The 22,353-nt window shown below is 39.5% G+C and overlaps 1 pseudogene; it reads left to right on the plus strand.

The window, feature by feature from the left end:
- Positions 1–8,468: 8,468 nt before the first annotated feature.
- On the plus strand, positions 8,469–9,013 carry LOC110544104 (calcineurin subunit B type 1-like; annotated as a pseudogene).
- Positions 9,014–22,353: the final 13,340 nt, after the last annotated feature.

Consider the following 22,353-nt stretch of genomic DNA (forward strand, 5'->3'; position numbering starts at 1 on the left):
CAGAACTTCTCCTCAGGGAGGGAGACTGTGGTCAGTGCAAATCTAGCATACCTTCCTGAAAGGGGGTTGCAAAGGGAGGATCAGAAGGCAAGCTCCAGAATATGTGGTCCTCAGTCAAGTAACAGGAACTTGAGTCTCCAGCTCCTGTGTGAACAGAGGCAGTCCCTGGGTTGCATAGAGGTCACCTAAGAAGAAACAGTTTAGTGTGTCTGGTTTTATGATGAGGTCTTTGAAAAACGTGGACTTTAGTTTTGTACAGGGTGATAAGTATGGATCTATTTGCATTTTTCTACATGTAGACATCCAGTTGGACCAACACCTTTTGTTGAAGATGCTGTCTTTTTTCCATTGAATGGTTTTGGCATCTTTGTCAAAAATCAGGTGTCCATATGTGTGTGGATTTATGTCAGGGTATTCTATTCCATTCCATTGATCCAACAGTCTATTTCTATGCCAGTACCATGCAGTTTTTAGTATTGTTGATCTATAGTACAGCTTGAGATCAGGGATGGAGATACTTCCTGAAGATCTTTTACTGCAGAGAATTGTTTTAGCAATTCTGGGTTTCTTGTTGTTCCATATGAAGTTGAGAATTTTTCTTTCCAGGTCTGTAAAGAATTGTGTTGGTAATTTGATGGGCATTGCATTAAATCTGTAGATACCTTTTGGTAAGATGTTCATTTTTTTTAATTTATCCTGCCAAAGCATAAGCATGGGATATCTTTCCATCTTCTGATATCTTCTAATAATTCTTTCTTCAGAGACTGGAAATTTTTTTCATACAAGTCTTTGACTTGCTTGGTTAGGTTTACACCAAGGTACGTTATGTCCTTTGTGGCTATTGTGAAGGGTGTTGTTTCCCTAATTTCTTTCTCGGCCCTTTTGTCTTTTGTGTACAAGAGGGCTACTGATTTTTTTGAGTTAATTTTGTATCTGGCCACTTTGCTGAAGGTGTTAATCAGCTGTAGGAGTTCCCTGGTAGAATTTTTGGGGTCACTCAGATATACTATCATATCATCTGCAAATAGTGATACTTTGACATCTGCCTTTCCAATTTGTATCCCCTTGATCTCCTTCAATTGTCTTATTGCTCTAGCAAGGAGTTCAAGAACAATGTTGACGAGATATGGAGAGAGTGGGCAGCCTTGCCTTGTCCCTGATTTCAGTGGGGATGATTTAAGTTTCTCTCCATTGAGTTTGATATTGGCTATAGGTTTGCTGGATATTGCCTTTACTGTGTTCAGGTATGTGCCATGTATCCCTGATCTCTCCAAGACTTTAAACAACACTTAGAAGAAAAAATGAGGAAGAGCCTTGAACTCATTGGCACAGGAGACAACTTTCTGAACAGAACACCAACAGCACAGGCTCTAAGAACACCAATCAATAAATGGGACCTCATGAAACTGAAAACCTTCTGTAAAGCAAAGATCACTGTTGTCAGAACAAAACAACAGACTACAGATTGGGAAAGAATCTTCACCAACCCTATATCTGACAGAGGACTAATATCCAGTATATATAAAGAACTAAAGAAGTTAAACAGCAGAAAATCAAGTAATCTAATTAAAAAATGGGGAACAGAGCTAAACAGAAAATTCTCAATAGAGGAATATCAAACGGCAGAGAACCACTTAAAGAAATGCTCAACCTCATTAGCCATCAGGGAAATGCAAATCAAAACGACCCTGAGATTTCACCCTACACCCATCAGAATGGCTAAGATCAAAACCTCAAGAGACAAGACATGCTGGAGAGGTTGTGGAGAAAGGGGAACCCTCCTCCACTGCTGGTGGGAATGTAAACTTGTACAACCACTCTGGATAGCAATCTGGCACTTTCTCCAAAAATTAGGAATAGCACTTCTTCAAGATCTAGCCACACCACTCCTAAGCATATACCCAAAAGAATCTCAAGTACACTATAAGGACATTTGCTCAACCATGTTTGTAGCAGTCTTATTTGTAATATCCAGAAGCTGGAAACAGCCCAGTTGCTCCTCAGTGGATGAATGGATGCACAAATTGTGGTATATCTACACAATGGAATATTACTCAGCAATAAAAGACAAGGAAATCATGAAATTTGCAGGTAAATGGTGAGATCTGGAAAAGATCATCCTGAGTGAGCTATCCCAGAAGCGGAAAGAAGCACACGGTATATACTCACTCACATAGACATATAATATAGGATAAACCTACTAAAATCTGTACATCTAAAGAAACTAATCAAGAGGGAGGACTCTTGCTAAAATGCCCAATTCCTATCCAGAAAGGCAAAGAGGCTGGACATCAGAAGAAGGAGAAAAGAGGGAACAAGTCAGGAGCCTGACACAGAGGACCTCTGAAAAGCTCTGCCCTGCAGACAATCAAAGTAGATACTGAGACTTATGGGCAACCTTTGGGCAGAGTGCAGGGAATCTTAGGAAAGAAGTGGGAAACAGTAAGATCTGAGGAGGACAGGAACTCCACAAGGAGAGCAACAGAACCAAAAAATCTGAGCAGAGGGGTCTTTCCTGAGACTGATACTCCAACCAAGGACTATGAATGGAGATAACCTAAGACCCCTGCACAGATGTAGCCCATGGCAGTTCAGTAGCCAAGTGGGTTCCATTAAAATTGGAACAGGGAATGTCTCTGACATTAACTGATTGGCCTGCTCTTTCATTACCTCCATCTGAGGGTGAAGCAGCATTACCATGCCACAGAAGATGACAATGGAGCCATTCCTGATGTGATCTGATAACCTAAGATCAGAAGGAAGGAGAGGAGGACCTCCCCTATCAGTGGACTTGGGGAGTGGCATGCATGAAGAAGGGAGAGGGAGGATGGGACTGGGAAGGGAGGAGGGAGGGCCTTATGGGGAGATACAAAGTGAATAAACTGTAATTAATAAAGAATTTTTTAAAAAAAGAAAAAAAGAAGAGAGTCATTTTAACAGTGACAGAAGAGGTATATTTGAAGTGCTAAATAAAATAGCTGTCAACCCAAAACTAAAAAGTATTTTCTATTTATGTGCATGTGTATTTTAACTGCATGTATGTGTGTATGAATGTATGTGTGTGAAATGTTTGTGTACTGCCAGCTGAGGACAGAAGAGGGCACTGAATCTTCTGGAACTGGAGTTATTGATGGTTGATAACCACCATGTGGGAGTTGGAAATTGATCCCTGGTCCTGGGCAAGAGCAACAAGTTCTTTTGACACTAGTCCTTCAATATAGAGCTTTGTACCTTCTAAAATGAACACAAAATAAAGACAGCTTCTAAAAGCACAAAAGATCATTTTACTCTTCACGAATCTTCACAAAAGGTCATTCTAAGGTAGAAGGACAAGGCTAGAGTTGGTCCAAGAAGCAAGAAGGAATATTGAACTCTGAACATAAGTAAATTTATGAAAAAGATGTGCATGTCAATAACAATAACTCATCCAATCAGATGAGTTAACATAGAAATAATAGACACTAATAACACATGGGTATAATAGAGGTAATTGGAATTTAAAAGTTTCAAAATATTCAGAAATTTGAGAAGGGGGCTGAAATACTAATTTTGGACTTATAAAAAGGTATTATTAAATATAACAATAACTACTGGAAGAATGTAGTATATTCAATCCTAACTAATAGAAAGCTGTAAAAATGGAACTAAATGAGAGAAAGTAAAATGATTTTGCACAGGAAATAAAAGGAGAAAAATGACAAAGTAAAACTCATGATGTATATTGGTGACAATAATTCCATGTATTTGAGATATTTACCATAAATGGAAATGGTCTACATGTATTAAGAAGTAGGAGATAATAGCATTAGAAAACATAATTTGGTATATCTCATATGAGACAAGGATACAGTAGAAATAGAGCATTATATGGAAGTCTTTAAAATGAATAGATTAGAACATATTAATGAATGTTAAAACAGGGATGTTTTATTATTTTTATTTCCCTGTCTTTTATTGAACATAGATTTTTTTCTCATACAATGTATCCTGATTTACAGTTTACCCTTTTTCCTTCCAGTTTCTCACTACCTTTCCTCCCATCCAGATGCATTCTATTTCTGAATATCATTAGAAAATAATGGACTTCTAAGAAATCACAAAACATAACAAAATAAAATACAATAAATTAAAGCAAAAACCATCGCATTGGAGTTGGACAAAGCAAACCAACAAAAGGAAAAGAGCCCTAAGAGCAGGCACAAGAATGAGAGACTCACCCATTCACACACTCAGTACCACAATAAAAAACACTAACCTGGAAGCCATAACACATGTACACAAGACCTGGTGCAGACCTGTGCAGTCCTTGTGTTTGCTGATTCAGTCTCTGTGAGTTCGTGTGAGCTTTGATTTTTTTTAAATTTTATTTATTTATTTATTTATTTATTTATTATTAGTTACATTTCATTAACTCTGTATCCCAGTTGTATCCTGCTTCCTCATTCTCTCTTCATCCTTCCCTCCCTCCCTCATCTCCTTCTTGCCCCTTTCTAAGTCCACGGATTGGGGAGGACCTCCTCCCCTTTCATCTGACCCTGTTTTATCAGGTATCTTCAGGACTGGCTGAAAAGTCTTCCTCTGTGGCCTAGCAGAACTGCTCCCCCCTTGGGGGGGTGGGGAGGTCAAAGTGTCTTCCATTGAGTTCCTGTCAGAAATAGTCTCTGTTCCCCTTACTATGGGAAACCAATTAGTTACTGAGCTACCACCTGCTACTTGTAAGCAGAGGTTCTAGGTTATATCCATACATGGTCCTTGGTGGATTTTCAGGCTCAGAAAAGACCCCTGTGCCCAGATATATTTGGTCCTTTTGTAGCTCCTATCCTTTCCACGTCATACTAACTCCCCCTTCTTTCATATGATTCCCTGCATTCTGCCGAAGGTTTGGTTATGAGTCTTAGTATCTGCTTTGATACACTGCTAGGTAAAGTCTTTCAGAGGCCCTCTGCAGTAGGTTCCTGTCCTGTTACTTGTTTTCTTCTATGTCCAATGCACATACCATTTGACTTTCTAAGTGAGGATTGATCATCTTACCCTGGGTCTTCTTTCTTGTTTAGCTTCTTTAGATGTACAGATTTCATTATGTCTATCTTATCTTATAGGTCTAAATGAGTGAGTATATACCATGTGAGTCTTTCTCCTTCTGGGATACCTCACTCACAATGATCTTTTCTAGATCCCACCATTTGCCTACAAATTTCATGATTTCCTCATTTTTGATTGCTGAATAGTATTCCATTGTGTAAAAATACCACAATTTCTGTATCCATTCCTCCCTTGATGGACATCTAGGTTGTTTCCAGGTTTTGGCTATTACAAATAAAGCTGCTACAAACATGGTTGAACAAATGTCCTTGTTGTGTACTTGAGACTCTTTTGGGTATATGCCTAGGAGTAGTATAGCTGGTCTTGAGGAATCACTATTCCTAATTGTCTGATATATGAAGATGGAAAGATCTCCCATGCTCATGGATTGGTAGGATTAACATTGTGAAAATGGCCATCCTGCCAAAAGCAATCTACAGATTCAATGCAATTCCCATCAAAATACCAACTCAATTCTTACAGACCTTGTAAAAAAAAGTGATTCTCAGCTTCATATGGAGAAACAAAAAACCCAGAATCTCCAAAACGATCCTGTACAACAACAGATCATCTGGAGGTATCTCCATCCCTGATCTCAAGCTTTACTACAGCACAACAGTAATAAAACCTGCATGGTATTGGCATAGAAACAAAAAGGAGGATCAATGGAAACGAACAGAAGAACCAGAAATAAACCAACACACCTATGAATACTTGATTTTTGACAAAGAAGCCAAAATCATTCAATGGAAAAAAAGACAGCATCTTCAACAAATGGTGCTGATCCAACTGGATGTCTACATGCAGAAAAATGAAAATAGATCCATATTTATCACCCTACACAAAACTAAAGTCCAAGTGGATCACAGAGCTCAACATAAAACCAGATACTCTAAATTGGTTACAAGAAAAAGTGGGGAAGACCCTAGAATTCATTGGCACAAGAGACAACTTCCTGATCAGAACACCAACAGCATAGGCTCTAAGAGCAAAAATCAATAAATGGGACCTCATGAAACTGAAAAGCTTCTGTAAAGCAAAAGACACTGTCATCAGATCAAAACGACAGCCTACAGACTGGGAATGGATCTTCACCAAACCTATATCTGACAGAGGGCTGATATCCAGCATATATAAAGAACTAAAGAAGTTAAAAAGCAATAAATCAAGTAATCCAATTAAAAAAAATGGGGGACAGAGCTAAACAGAGAATTCTCTGTAGAGGAATATAGAATGGCAGAGAAACACTTAAATATGCTCAACATCCTTAGCCATCAGGGAGATGCAAATCAAAATGACCCTGAGATTTCACCTTACACCCATCAAAATGGCTAAAATCCAAAACTCAAATGACAGCACATGCTGGAGAGGTTGTAGAGAAAGGGAACCCTCCTCCATTGCTGGTGGGAGTGAGCTTTGATCTTATTCACTTACAGAACCTTGTTGTCTTGATACCCTCCATACTCTTGGGCTTTTACACACTTTGTAAATTATTCTGCGTTTATGGATATCAAACTGTAGAGTTTAAGGCAAAAAAACTTCGTACAGTTAATATATAACTTTTAAGTTTGCAAGTCACAGAAAGACTTATACATTTTAAATTTATACTTTCAAAATACAAATGTCGCTAGGGGCCATGGTGCAATCCCAGCACTCGTCAGGCAGAAGCATGCAGATATCTGTGAGTTTGAACCAACCTGGTCTACACAGAGAGTTCCAGGATAGTCAAGACTGCATAGTGACACTCTGTCTTGTGTGTGTGTGTGTGTGGGGTTCTTTGTGTGTGTTAAGTTGATAGTTATAAAAGGAAGAATTTCTTAGCACACTATAACGATATTAGATTTTTACATATATCCAGCCACTCTTGAATTACTTTGCAGCCAAAGAGACATGTATCAGCAAAATAAGTGAAAGACTGAATGCTAATCAATAAGTTCAATTTAATGGGCCTATCTAGAATTCTTTATGTTTGTTTAGAATATACCGTTTTTTAACCAAGCATGGATTGATTTTTTTTTTAAAAAAATGAACATAGTTTTATGTAAATAATAAACTTCAATTCAGAGATTATATTCAGAGGACAGACACTGTTAGAAAATCCTAAGAAACTGATTTAATTTTAGAAATAATGTTTTTTTTAATTGCTGTCATCACATTACAGAGCTCATGAATCATAGAACTCACAAAAAAAGTTTTAAATACATTGATAGAAATGGTAGTGAAACCACTGCCTATTAGAACCTCAGGGATTTGGCTCAGTGGTTCATAGGGAGAAATTTTTATCATTCTAAAAGGGAAGATGCTAAAAATGTATACAAGACAGCAGTCCAAAATTAGAAGTTAGTAAGCATAATGACACTGTGGGCACAAGCCAAGGAACCCAGATCTACCCCAAGAGCCTCCAAAGGGAGTACAGCCTTGCCAAAATCTTTAGTCCAGTGACATTGGTTTAACACTTCTGGCCTTCTGAACTATACATAACTAACATGATTGTTGTCTAAAATCATTAATTATGATAATTTGTTCCAGAAGCAACAAGATTTAATACATGAAGGTACCAAATAAACTTTGCAACTTGACAGATTCATTTTTTAAAAATTATTTTACCTATTCCAAGTATTTTTTTATATTATTTTAGGATAGCCATGTTTGTATTGTTTATATACATATCTACAGAAATGCTTTCTTTGATTTAAAAAAAGGGCCTTACACATTCAAATACTTGTTTTTATTTTTTTTATTTTTTTTTCAAATACTTGTTTTTAGACTGCCCCTATACACCTGGTTTGTTGTTGATATGGCTACAATTTATGTCTTTTCCCTTTACCTTTAGAAATGGAGTTCTTATCATCCAACTTAATTATTATGTACAAACTGACTGTACACGGTTGCTGGAAGAACAGGCCAGATAGGATTGTTAAATATTATCATCTCCAAAATGCCTAAAGACATTAGATAAGTATCTTACGTCCTAGCTGTTAGTAGGCATGGCATAAAAATTGATTCAAAACAACTTCTACCTTTCAATAAATTGCATTGTTTATAGATATGTTGTTGTATAATAATGCTATAATTTACATAATTGCATTAAAAGGACAATTAGAAAAAAAAACATGACCAAAATTTAACTTGAAAAGGAAAGGGTTTATAAAAAAAAAGTTAGTAAGCAACAGAGAAAGAAAATGACATAACAAAGATCAGAATAGAAAGTAACTAAATATTAAAAAACAAAACAAGATGCCTTTGAGGTTGCAGTCAGCACAAGCCACTGCAGCAAGTCAGGGCTGCCCATGAGTGGGAAGTTGCAAACCTCCCTCCAGCTGTAGCATCTCCCACAGGGACCCTGCTCTCCTTGCTCAAGACACCAGCACTGCCTGCTTAGCAAGATGGGAAATGAGGCAAGTTGCCCTTTGGAAATGTGCTCACACTTTGAGGCTGATGAAATTAAAAGGCAAGAAAAGAGATCCAAGAAACTGGATTTGGACAATTCTGGTTCTTTGAGATTGGAAGAGTTCATGTCTCTGCCTGAGGTACATCAGAATCCTTTCATACAGTGGGTAATAAACATATTTGACACAGACAGAGAAGTATGCAGATGGAGGAGTAGACTTCAGAGAATTCATTTAAGGAGTCTCTCAGAGGTTATATTCAGAGGTTATATTCCATGTCAAAGGTGATAAGGAACCCAAGTTGAGGGTTGCTTTCCATTATTTGTGACATGGATAAAGATGGCTATATTTCCAATGGAGAACACTTCCAGGTGTTGAAGATGACGAATGGGAACAACCTGAAAGACACACAGTTACTGCAGATTGTAGACAAAACAATTATAAATGCAGATAAGGATGGAGATGAAAGAATATCCTTTGGCAAAGGCTGTGCTGTTGTAAGTGGTTTAGATATTCACAAAAAGATGGTGGTAGATGTGTGACTCTCTGAAGAATACAACCTAATACTTTTACTTTTTTCTCCATCTCTAAAGATCTGCTCAAGACATGGAACAATGCTCAGTGTGTATTTAAATGGAAGTGTTTCAGCTGTGAAGCCACATTTTCCTACGTGGGCCTCTGGAAGCCAACTACATGTTCTTAAACTCCTAGTCTCTCAAATTTAAAGTGTAGCACTTTAAATTTGAAGGACAACATAGGAGTATGGTGGAGAAACGGAAGGAGATGGGTTTTAATTGCATTATTTAACCTCATCTTTTATAACAAGAATATATACATAAATATATGTAAATTACTATATATTTAGTAGGCTGGCTTTTAATTTAATATACTTGATTCAGAAACAAAATGTTAGAGTACAGAATTGTCAAGCAGAACTTCGAACATGAAACATACTTACATTTATTTCACACAGTTTTATATGTAGGTAGAAGGTTTACCATTTTTGCCAGGTCAGCTGTTTTCCTCTCTCTGTGCTTTCTCCTTTGAGAGATTGATAAAACATTTGTTATTGCCCTATTGTTTACTTTAATTACAATTTTTAATGAGTCTGTAACCTTACTTATATCTCTGACTATGTTTCCAGGGACAGTGTCTTATTGCTGAGCAGCGATTTAATCCTTCTCTGTTGGAGGTCTAGTTCTGTGCTGCTGCCAAGAGGTGAGCTCTTGTGTCCATAGAAGAACTGCATGTGTTATAGCTGCTTCAGGCTGCTATGTGTAATGAAAACTTTGGTTTCTTTGTAAACTCAGCTACATTATGTAAATATGCTTTTGTTTTAATCCCAAGTATAGGATTTGTTATGGCTGCTTCAGGCTGATGGGCACAAGTAATGAAAGCTTTGGTTCATTTTTAAACTCAGTTATGTTATGTAAATATCCTTTTTTTTTTTTAATCCCAAGTGTGTGATTTTAGATGGGCTACAGTTTGACCACAGCTGATAATGGTCTTCTGCAGTGAATGGATTATGCCACCTGGTAACAGAGATGGGCGTGGTCTAGGACTCAAAGAATATAAGTTGAGAATCTAGAAAGAGAAGTGGTGGCATTCTGTGTTGGCTTGTGGCATGTAGCAGTTTGGAGAGAACTGAGGGACAACTGGAGGGAAGTGGTTTGAGGCACAGCAGCTTTAAGAAGACTGCTAGCTGTCTGCTGTTGATGGAGATTGGTATAGCCCTAAAAGACCCCATTTACCCTAAACATCTGGGAGGAGCATAGGGGCCCTCTCTCCCCACTAACCTTCTCTCTGCTACATAGGGTTGGGAGGTTGAGGCCTAAACACCCCAAATAAAGTAGAGTTTCAAAAATGAGAGCTGCAATTATTTTTTTTATTAACTCTCCCTGAGGGGGGGAAATGTAATTAACAGTTGTGATTTTATGAAGGTCAGAAGTTTTCTGAGGCAGTAATGACTGCTTTAAATGCATTACTTAGTAAAGAAAACCCAAATAAATCATGTAATGGATTAAAATATACTTGCTTCATTAAAGACAAGTGAATATATTGTCACTAAACTATGTGTGAACCAGGGATTTTTCTTCTGCATTTCAAAAGACATACAGTTAACCTAAAAACCTAGTGATGTTTTAATGAGCACATATTTATTTATATAAAATCCCAATTTTGGTTAAAATGGGGAAAATCTTGCTAATCTGCATGTCATAGGAGGGAAGATTTTATCCAGATTTATACATTTCAAATTTCTTTGCCAGCAGGCAAGATAACAAATGATATCTTTTTTATTGTTGTTGTTTTGCACACACAATTAGTGATGGATGACCATCTAATAAATTTGTGCAGTATAAAAGTATATCATGTTCTCCCACTCGATACTATCCTTTCTCTTTTCTACAAAGGTGCTATTGGCTGGAAGTAAAGCTTTCTGGTTACTTTTATATAACAGTTTTCTCTATAGAATTTTTCTATAAAAATTGGTTTTATAATTGGGAATGGTAAAGGGCAGGTTGAATCAAGGTGAAAGAGTATTCAGTTGAGCACACCTGCCTACCATCGCTCTTCCTTAGTTGTTCCTTCAGCTGAGTGCTGCACATCATGGGCTTTGTCTGTGAAAGAAATATGCAAGCACATGGTGTCTTTGCATACCACGGAGTTTTGCATGTAGAGCAATTTAAAACGTACCTCTTGTTTACATAATTTGCATAAATTTAAAAGATGATGTTGCCAAACTTTGGAAATGTTAATACCCAAAATGAAAATCTCCACTACCTGTAAGTCCTTTCATGCCTCTAGATCACTGAGTGGCTTACAATTCCAGCCAGTGTTTTCATCTGTCCCAGTCTCAACTGCTATGTGCTCTGCTTCAAGAGGAAACTAGTCTTTTATGAAGTTTTTGTGTATACTTATTTGTTACAAATATTTTAGCAAAAGCTTCCTATATCTCTTCCTTTTGCTTATCTTGGCTGGCATTCATGAAACAAAAATAATGCAAACTGTTTCCTTACTAGAAATGTTCTTTTTCAGTCTGTGTGAAGGAGGTGGGGAGGCCATGGTTTATGTTGAATGTTTACATATTCTTCTGCATAATACATGTCATGCTGTGAAATCTTCAGAGAACACCGTACATTATGGGTAAGAAAATAAAATATTTGAAACTATAAAAAATAAGACTTGCTGTGTTAGCTCACATCTCTAAGCCTAGCAGTCCAGCTGGAGACTGATGCAGGAAGACACCAGAGCCAAGGATATCGAGGAGCAAATAGTGACACCTTGTCCCCCCAAAAAACAAAAAAAAAACATTGATTTTGGTGGTACAAGCCTGAAACCTCAGCTTCTCAAGAGGGAGAAACAGGAACATCCTGTATTTGAGATCTGCTATTTTACAGAGCAAATTGAACACCAACCGACATAGCAAAGTGAGATCCTTCATCAAAAAAAATTGAAAGGGCTTCGCGCATATAGCCAAAGAGTTCAGTGTTTGGCTGCTGCTTTGTTCTGGCTCATAGTTTGAGCCCTTAGAAGAGTTGCCCCTACAAATACCTAGCCTCTTTACACAGAAATGACCTGCTCAAAAAATAAAAATAAAAAATTTGACAAATTAAAGGAGATGTCATTATAATATAACACAGTTTGCTGTTCACTTAAGCATAAGAAGAAAAAAAAATTAACACCAAATAGACTTCATTATATAACACTGTTGATTTAGTACATCTCCACAAAAATTTTTCAAAAGTAAGTGTTATATAAAATTGTGTGGAAAATGACAGTTAACTAAAATTTACCTAAATAAGACAAAATATTAGAAAAAAAGTCAAGAAAACTATCAGGTCACTATTCCACAGAAAAACAGGCCCAAACATTTTCATGGAAGTATTCCATGCAACATCTAGGAACAAGTACATCCAGCATTGCAGTTTCAGAATGAAAAAATAAAAAACAAATTTCTTTTATTCAACAACTATAAATCTTACTACCAAAATATGACCATGGAAGGACACACACAAACACACACACACACACACACACAGAGAGAGAGAGAGAGAGAGAGAGAGAGAAAGAGAGAGAGAGAGAGAGAGAGAGAGAGGTTAAAACTCAACAAAATAAATTTAAAAACTCAAAAGTAGGACCTGGGGAATAGACTTAATCAGTTAAGTCGTTGCCATACAAACAAGAGACCTGAATTGGATGGCAAGAATCACTGTGAAATAGACCAGTGTGGCACTGTATGTCTGTCATTCAAGGGTAGGGGAGCACAGGAAAGTGAAGATAAAGACAGGGAAATTCCTAGATCTCACTAGCTAGCCAAACTAACCTAATCATCAAGTGCCAAGAAAACCCTGCACTACACTTGAGGAACAACCCATGATATCCTTTAGCCTCTATATTTGTACAGCATATAGTGCCCACACAAACATATAGACAAAAAAAAGCATGTTTACTTAGTGTAAAACATATCTTATTCCTTGTTAGGATGTTTTCCTATAATCATAATACCAGTAATCAATACTCAGTAGACATAAGGTATGTTATTTTGTTCCAGAAAGAGACAAGATGATACTAATTGCCCTAGTCTTTTTTGATTTTGAAAAATAATTTATTTTATTGTATGTGAAATTGGTGTTCTGCCTGCATGTATATCTGTGTGAGGGTATCAGATCTTATAGATACAGATATTGTGAGCTTCCATGTGGGGTGCTGGGAATTGAAACCAGATCCTCTGGAAGACCATTCAGGTCTCTTAACAGCTGAGCCATCTATTCTTAAGTGTCCCATTTAAAAAAAGAAAGGTGAAAAATAACTGTGCTGGAAACTGGAGCCTAACAGAATCAGCATCAAAGAAGCCAGAGAGACTTCCTCCAGCAACTGATGGGAGCAGATGCAGAGTCCCACAGCCAAACATTAGGCAGAGCTCCAGGAGTCCTACAGATGAGGGGGAAGAAGGAACAGAAGAACCAGAGCAATCAGGGAAACACCACACAAATGACCACAGAATCAACTGACTAGAATTCATGGGAACTCAGAGAGATCAGGGAGCCTGGAGGAGTCTGACCTAGGTCCTCTGCATATTTGTTGTGGCTGAGTAGCTTGGTGTTCTTGTGGAAATCATCACAGTGGGAGCAGGAGTTGTCTCTGACTTCTTACCTACTTGTGGTACCCTTTATCCCTACTGGGTTGCCTTGTCCAGCCTGGAGGTAAAGGCTTATGTCATCTTACTGTAGTGTGTTATGCTGTGTTTCCTTGAAGTCAATGGGAGGCTTGCACTTCTCTGAGGAGAGGAGAAGGGGGCATGGATCTAGGCTAGAGAGCAGGTATAGAGGGAGAAGCTGGAGGAGGGAAGGCAGGGAAAGCAGTCAGGAAGTAATTAATGGAAAAAGAATTTTTTAAAAACAGATAATTTTTAAAAATTATTGAAGCCAAACACTTATCAAGATAAACGGATTAGAGTAGAATTAAAATACATACAAGAATTTTAGAATTTAGAAGTGCTACTTATAAGTGGGAAATTCACAAGCTCATTCAATTCAGTCTAAAAAGATGATATGTTGAATTGATAGGACAAAAATGAACAAGATAGTAAATTATGCTGAGATACTTAGAGAACATTTTTTTAAAAGGGACAAAATTAGACCCATTCCTTTAATTGGATTTGTACCTACAAAAGAATGACATTAGATTTTTATCTTTCACCTTAATTATTCCGAAGTGATTAAAGTTACTCCGTTTTGTCCTGACTCCATTATTCTTTCTTGGTCTGTTTAGACATTTCTACATTTCTCGGCCCTCTCTCCCCACAACAGTCACACCTTCCTTGGAAACATATTTGGAAGGTCCATGATCTTGACCATGATTCAGATGTAGTAACTACAATAATTAATGTTTATACAGACTTAAACTAAATTAAGAAGGTGAAGACTAAATTAGTGTCATGCTGAGTCTGAAATAACTTCTATGTTCTGTCAAAACAAATATGGAAAGATTACTCAGACCCACATCTAACACTGATAGAATTATGATGTTTGCCTTTCAAAATGCTGTGCCCTTGAGCTTCAGCACCAAGATACTTTGAGGTGGCCACAATGAAAGGACTCTTTTAATCTTAATTGCCCGATTACTGTCATGGTCTGGATCTTTTTCACCTGGACTTATCACATTTTTTTGGATGCAAGAAAAAACCTCATGCATATAGAATTCAACCACATTTCCATCTGGCTGGGGAGGATTCAAGAAAGTTGTCTACTGAAGACATTGCAGAATGCCATGCCTCTCACTGAGCCTGGAGAACATTGGTTGTCTCTAGTGTTTGTTTGCAGACACCAAAACTGACTGAGTCCTTCTAACATTCCTAGGAGGCATGTCCTTACACTGAAGTCAGTTCTACTTGAGAAGGGCAGGCCTCTTGGGGACTAAGAAGGATAGGGCTTTTGGGAGCCTGATCTACAGAAGAATAGGCCTGTTGAAGAGCCTTCTTCCGGACAAGGAGCACAGGCCTCTTGGGAAGTCTCTTTATTGTTCAGGACAGGCTCTTTGAGGACCCATTTGTGTTGATGACTATTAATATTTAATACTGATTAATATTTTAGTTAAACAGCAGCTATTCCTAAACCAGCTGTATTCCTAAATTACCACACAGTGACTAGGACTTATTTAATTAACCTAGAGCACAATGCTGGACAATTACTACTCCATCCTAAGACTCCAAGCCTGCATAGCTTCCTCCCATTCCGATTTCCCACTTTATGCTTCTTTTAGTCATATTTTAGGTCCAGTTAATTTCTCCTCCTGTTTCTCTTCTCAGATCTCTCCTCCCACTCCTTCTTTCTCCTCCCCTTGGGACCAGGATGTCCCACTATTTTTTTCTCCATTCCTCAGCATTGCTAGTTGTTTTTATTGGCAATACAGAGAACAAGTGTTACAATGTTTACCCACACTTGACACAGGTAAATGCTAAGAATAAGCATCACAATGCAATATCTGGATTGATACCAGGTACTAGGGTAGAGAAATCAGTATTTGCATGAACAAGGGTATATTGTATGCATTCCACAAAACATTATACCAACACACTTTATATGTCTGAATGTGGAATAACAAAACAACATGGGTGAGACAGGTGCAGTGCAGATGATGCAGGCAAGTGTTGGACAGTACATAAATGTTTCAATGAATGTTGGCAAAGTGCTGGTTCAGAAGTGAGGAGCTTTTCATATTTGACTCATTTCCTTGTACTTTTTAAAATACTAAAAAGTATTTGATATTTATTTTTGTCTGTGTGTCTGTACAGGCCAAACAAACGAACAAAACTAAACAAACAAACAAACACAAATAAAACTAAACAAAAAACTATCTGCTATGTTCTAGGATCAGAATTCTGGGCCTCTGGGAGGGCAATGGTGCTATAAATTTAATAAACGAGAAAGTAGGAGGGCTCAAATATCCTAGCATCCCAGCAGTTCAAGGGAAAACCAGAAAAACTTCGGCTAGTTACTGCGCTTCTAGAGCTCACATACCCCCAGTCACATAGCGAAACCAAGTATACACGGAAAACAGCTAGCACGCATGCGCACTCCATTCAGCCACTCAGCAAGGAGGCTGGCTCATACCGGCTTTTCTCTCACTTGACCAAGTGTCCATTTTGCTTGAGACGCTTCCAGAGAACGGTAAGTCCGGTCACCCAAGGAGGGTTGTTTCAGGGGCAAGGAGGAGACAAATGTGAGAAGGGGAGGAGGAGTGTAAGAAGAGGAGAAGGAGTGTGAGGAGGGACCGAGTAAGCGCCTTCAAGGGAGTCCCGGTCACCATTTTAGCTGTGAGGCAAATCCCGTCGCGTTACCAGAGGCCTCAGAGAGGGAAACGGAGGTGGTCCGGCCTTACCAAGGTCGCTGACGGGAAAATGGAGGTGGGGACCTTACCAAGGTCGCTGACAGGAAAACGGAGGTGGTCCGGCCTTACCAAGGTCGCTGACGGGAAAATGGAGGTGGGGACCTTACCAAGGTCACTAACAGGAAAATGGAGGTGGGGACCTTACCAAGGTCACTAACGGGAAAATGGAGGTGGGGGACCTTACCAAGGTCGCTGACAGGAAAATGGAGGTGGGGGACATTACCAAGGTCGCTGACAGGAAAATGGAGGTGGGGGACCTTACCAAGGTCGCTGACGGGAAAATGGAGGTGGGGACCTTACCAAGGTCGCTGACAGGAAAACGGAGGTGGTCCGGCCTAACCAAGGTCGCTGACGGGAAAATGGAGGTGGGGACCTTACCAAGGTCGCTGACAGGAAAATGGAGGTGGGGGACATTACCAAGGTCGCTGACAGGAAAATGGAGGCGGGGACCTTACCAAGGTCGCTGACAGGAAAATGGAGGCGGGGACCTTACCAAGGTCGCTGACAGGAAAATGGAGGTGGGGACCTTACCAAGGTCGCTGACAGGAAAATGGAGGTGGGGACCTTACCAAGGTCGCTGACAGGAAAATGGAGGTGGGGAACTTACCAAGGTCGCTGACGGGAAAATGGAGGTGGGGACCTTACCAAGGTCGCTAACAGGAAAATGGAGGTGGGGGAACTTACCAAGGTCGCTGACAGGAAAATGGAGGTGGGGACCTTACCAGGGTCGCTGACAGGAAAATGGAGGTGGGGGACATTACCAAGGTCGCTGACGGGGAAATGGAGGTGGGGGACCTTACCAAGGTCGCTGACATGAAAATGGAGGTGGGGACCTTACCAAGGTCGCTGACAGGAAAATGGAGGTGGGGAACTTACCAAGATCGCTGACAGGAAAATGGAGGTGGGGGACATTACCAAGGTCGCTGACAGGAAAATGGAGGTGGGGACCTTACCAAGGTCGCCGATGGGGAAATGGAGGTGGGGACCTTACCAAGGTCTCTGACAGGAAAATGGAGGTGGGGACCTTACCAAGGTCGCTGACGGGAAAATGGAGGTGGGGACCTTACCAAGGTCACTGACGGGAAAATGGAGGTGGGGGACCTTACCAAGGTCACTAACAGGAAAATGGAGGTGGGGACCTTACCAAGGTCGCTAACAGGAAAATGGAGGTGGGGGACCTTACCAAGGTCGCTGACGGGGAAATGGAGGTGGTAGTTAACCTTACCCAAGGCCTTTGATAGGGAAGTGAAGGTGTAGATGAGCCTCACCAAGGCCCCTGACAGGAAAATGGATATGGTGAAACTAGCTGAGTTCTGGGCCTTGAACAGGCAGAACCCTGGTTGGAAGGAAGGAAAGTCTAGAGGAGTGGGACCACTGGGAGGAATATGCTGCCATCACAGAGATGGCCACTGGGAGCAATGGGGGAGGTTAGAGAGGAGGGTTCGGGATTCACATAAGGAGGAGCTGAGAGGGTAGGAGGGTTGGAGAATGGCGATTTGGGTGGATCTGGGAACTGGGAGAGACCAACTGTATGTAAGAGCCAAGAGGACCCTTGCAGATATGGCTGGAGGCTTGTTGCCTGCAGCCTGGTGTACTGAGGACAAAAACTAATTTACCTCTTTATATTCTCCGAAGCCAGGCTGTATCCTTTAGAACCCCGCTGTCATGTTTCTCTAAATGCTGTTGCACAAGGTTGGTATAGACTGCAAAGGCATTACTTATTTAAGGACCAGAGTAGACTTAAAAATAAATTCTACTTTTGTCATGTGTCTGTAGTGTCTTTTGTGCCTGTAGAGGCCAGAAAGGACATTATATTCGCTGGTGTTTTAGTTCCGGTCATTTGTGAGCTTAGTAGCACTGACTGCTGGTGCTGGGAACTGAATATCTGTTTTGGCGAAGGAGGGGTTGAACAGGTGGTGGCAGGGTCAGTGGCCTGGTGGCACAGAGAACTCGGGAGGCAGAGACAGGTGGATCTCTGAGTTGGACGCTACCCTGGTATACAAAGTGAGTTCTAGGACACCCACGGCTACGCAAAAAAAAAAAAAAAAAAAAAAAAAAAAAAAAACACCTTGAAAAAAAAATAGTGGCTAAAAGGTGGCTAAGTGCTTGTAACTGCTGAGCCATTTTGATAGTCCTGTTTTTACTCTTTGTTTTTCTAAGGCACTATATTACTCTGTATTTGGAAATGGCCTGCTAATATTCCTGCTTCAGTCTTTTTTGAGTATTAGGATTATAATAATGTATAAACACATCCATCTTTTTGTTTGTTCCCTTGGGCTTTTTGTTTGTGTGCCTTTTTGACTCATTTTGAGACACAGTCTCAATGAAGGCAAGAATGAACAGAACTCCATATGTGGCTTGAGCTGACTGTGAGCTAGCAATTTTCAGCCTCCAGAATGGAATGCTGTGATTAAAGAGAGACCTGACTCACCATGGCTGAGTCATTTTTTTTTTTCTGGCAGATTTGACAGTTGAGCCCAGACCTTCTTGCATGGTAACCACCAAACTACCTCCCCAGATCTGTCGAATTTAGTTTTATATTTGTTTTGCTATCAGCATATTTGAAGTATGCTTGTGCATTGCAGTGAGAGCATCCATAGGATTACTTTGGGTCACACACTGCCTTATTTATTGTTTCAAAATTCTTTTTTTTGGCTAAATAATGTTTTATTGTACACACACACACATACACAAGCTCTTTGTTCATTTATTTCTTGGCAGACACTTAGGCTTAACATCTTGGCTGTTGTAAACTGTGATTCAATAAATGTGAGAATGCAACTATCACTTTAACTTATCTACTTTATTCCATAAATAAATAATATTTATTCCTATTTTCTGTGTAAATAAATAAATATTTGCCTTTCTGAATGGGGATTGAGCATCTTAGCCAGAGTCCTCCTTCCTGATTAGCTTCATTAGGTATACAGATTTGAGTATGTTTATCCTATATTATATGTCTAATATCCACTTATGAGTGAGTACATACCCTATGTGACTTTCTGCTTCTGGGATACCTCACTCAGGATGATGTATTCCAGTTCCCACCATTTACCTGAAAATTTCATGATTTCCTTGTTTTTTTATCACTGATTATGTAGATGTACCACAATTTCTGTATCCATTCCTCAATGGATACAGGGGCATCTGGGCTGTTTCCAGCTTCTGGCTCTTACAAACAAAGATGCTACAAACATGGTTGAGCAGATGTCCTTGTTGTATACTTGAGTGTCTTTTGGATATATGCCTAGGAATGGTATAGCTGAATCTTGAGGAAGCTCTATTCCTAATTGTCTGAGAAAACTCCAGATTAACTTCACTGCTGGTGGGAATGAAAACTTATACAACCACTTTGGAAATCAAAATTCTTAAGAAGCTGACAGTGATTAGACCAAAAATTAGATATTCCAGTAGTTAAAGACAAACAAATTACAAATCAGGGTTAAAGCCATCATTACATTTTTTTCATAAGATTTTAATTTTCACTTATGTCTATAGGTTTGAACATCAGTAAATATGGGTATTAGAGCACAGTTGTTTGTGAAGGCCAGAGGTTTAGAGCTGGTATTACAGGAAGTGGTGAACCACCTCGTGTGAGTGCTGGGACACAAGCTTAGATCCACTGTAAAATGGTATGCACTCATAAAACCTAAGCCATCTCCCCATCCCTCTTCTTTTTTATTTATTTACTTTTGATTATTACAGTTTATTCATTGTATCCCCAGCTGTAGCCCCCTACTTCCCCCCTCCTAATCCCTCCCTTCCTCATCCTTCTCCTCCTTCTCCTCCCTTGCCCCTACCCCTGTCCACTGATCAGGGAAGTCCCTTGCCTATCAGATCGCATCAAGACTGGCTGCATTGTCTTCCTCTGTTGCCTGGTACAGCTGTACTTTCTCCTGAGGAGAAGGTGCTCAAAGAGCCACCCACTGAGTTCATGTCAGAGACAGTCCCTGTTCCACTTACTAGGAAACCCACTTGGAGACTGAGCTGCCATAGGCTAAATTGTGCAGAGGTTCTAGGTTATCTCCATGCATGGTCCTTGGTTGGAGTATCAGTCTTTTTTGCAAAGACCCCTGTGCCCAGATATTTTCGTTCTGTTGTTGTCCTTGTGGAGCTCCTGACCCCTCCAGATCTTTCTATCTCCCCCTTCTTGCATAGATACCCTGCACTCTGCCCAAAGTTTGGCTATGAGTCTCAGCATCTGCTTTCATACCCTGCTGGGTACAGCCTTCTTCGTTTTTCATTCAAAAATGATAAATTGTTAACTACAATTTTTCTTCTTTATTTTTTAATTAATATCAATATATTCACATTGTATCCCAGCTTAACCCCCTCCCTCATCCACTCCAAGTCCCCCTTCCTCCTCATCCCCCTCTCTTGCAACTCATTCAGTCCACTGATAGGGGAGGTCCTGCTCCCCTTCCATCTGACCATAGCCTATCAGGTCTCATCAGGACTAGCTGCATTTTCTTCCTCTTTGGCCTGCTAAGATTATTCCCCTCACAGGGGGAGGTGATCAAGGAGACAGCCACTAAGTTTATGTCAGAGACAGCCCCTGTTCCCCTTACTAGGGTACCCACTTGGACAATGAGCAGCCATGGGCTACATCTGTGCTTGCGTTCTAGGTTATCTCCATGCATGTTGCTTGGTTGGACTATCAGTCTCAGAAAGACCCCTGGGCCCAGATGTTTTGATTTTGTTTCTTTCCTTGTTGAGCTCCTGTCCCTCCAGGTCTTTCATTTCACCCTCCTTTCATTAGGTACCCCACACTCTGCCCAAAGTTTGGCAGTGAGTTTCAACATATGCTTTGATACTCTGCTGGGTAGAGTCTTTCAGAGGCCCTCTGTGGTAGGCACCTGTCCTGTTCCATGTTTGCAACATCTTCTGTGTCTATTCCATTTGCTTTTCTGAGAGAGGATTGATCATCTTACCAAGGATCCTCCTTCTTGCTTAGCTTCTTTAGGTGCACAAATTTTAAATTTTTATGTTTATCCTATATTATATGTCTAATACAATAATATTATTCTATATGAACATATTATTATAATATAATACTATTATATTATAGTTACTTATAAGTGAGTATATATCATGCATGTCTTTCTGCTTCTGGGATACCTCACTTAGGATGAACTTTTCTGGTTCCCACCATTTGCCTGCAAATTTCATGATTTCCTTGTTTTTAATTGCTGAGTAGTATTCCATCGGATATCTATACCACAATTTCTGTATCCATTCCTCAGTTGATGGAGCTCTGGGTTGTTTGCAGACTCTGGCTATTATGAATAAAGCAGCTACGAAGATGGTTGAGCAAATGTCCTTGTTACATATTTGATATATATTTGGATATATTTCTAGGAGTGTTATAGCTGGATGTTGAGGGAACACTATTCCTACTTATCTGAGAAAGTGCCAGATTGATTTCCAAAGTGGTTTGCAAGTTTACAATCCCACCAGCAATATAAGAATGTTTCCCTTTCTCCACATCCTCTCCAGCATGTATTGTCATTTGAATTCTTGATCTTAGCCATTCTGATGAGTGTAAGGTGAAATCTCAGAGTCGTTTTAATTTGCATTTCCCTGATGACTAAGGACTTTGAACATTTATTTAAGTGTTTCTGTGCTGGGAGAGATGGCTCAGCCCTTAAATGCTAAGCTCACAACCATAAATAAATTTGATACCTTCTGATTCAATAATATATGGAAACTGGTAACCTTTTATTCAACTAGGGTCACTCTTATTGGATGTTTTATAACTTACTGGTTTATTTCATTTGATTGCTTTGGATTTAGATCACAGATCTGCTATTCTTTCAGTTTTCAGTGACAAAACATTAAAATATATTTCCCCTGACAAAAGAAATCTTAAGTCTGAGAAGCCAACAATGGACAAAGGGGAGCACTCAGTAATCTACATCATTGATGATAGTGAAGAAGAAGTTGTTGAGGAAGTGATAAAAATAAAAGATGATGAGTGTTCAGCAGAGTCTAC

Source organism: Meriones unguiculatus, chromosome X, assembly GCF_030254825.1.
Source record: "Meriones unguiculatus strain TT.TT164.6M chromosome X, Bangor_MerUng_6.1, whole genome shotgun sequence".
NCBI lineage: Eukaryota > Metazoa > Chordata > Mammalia > Rodentia > Muridae > Meriones > Meriones unguiculatus.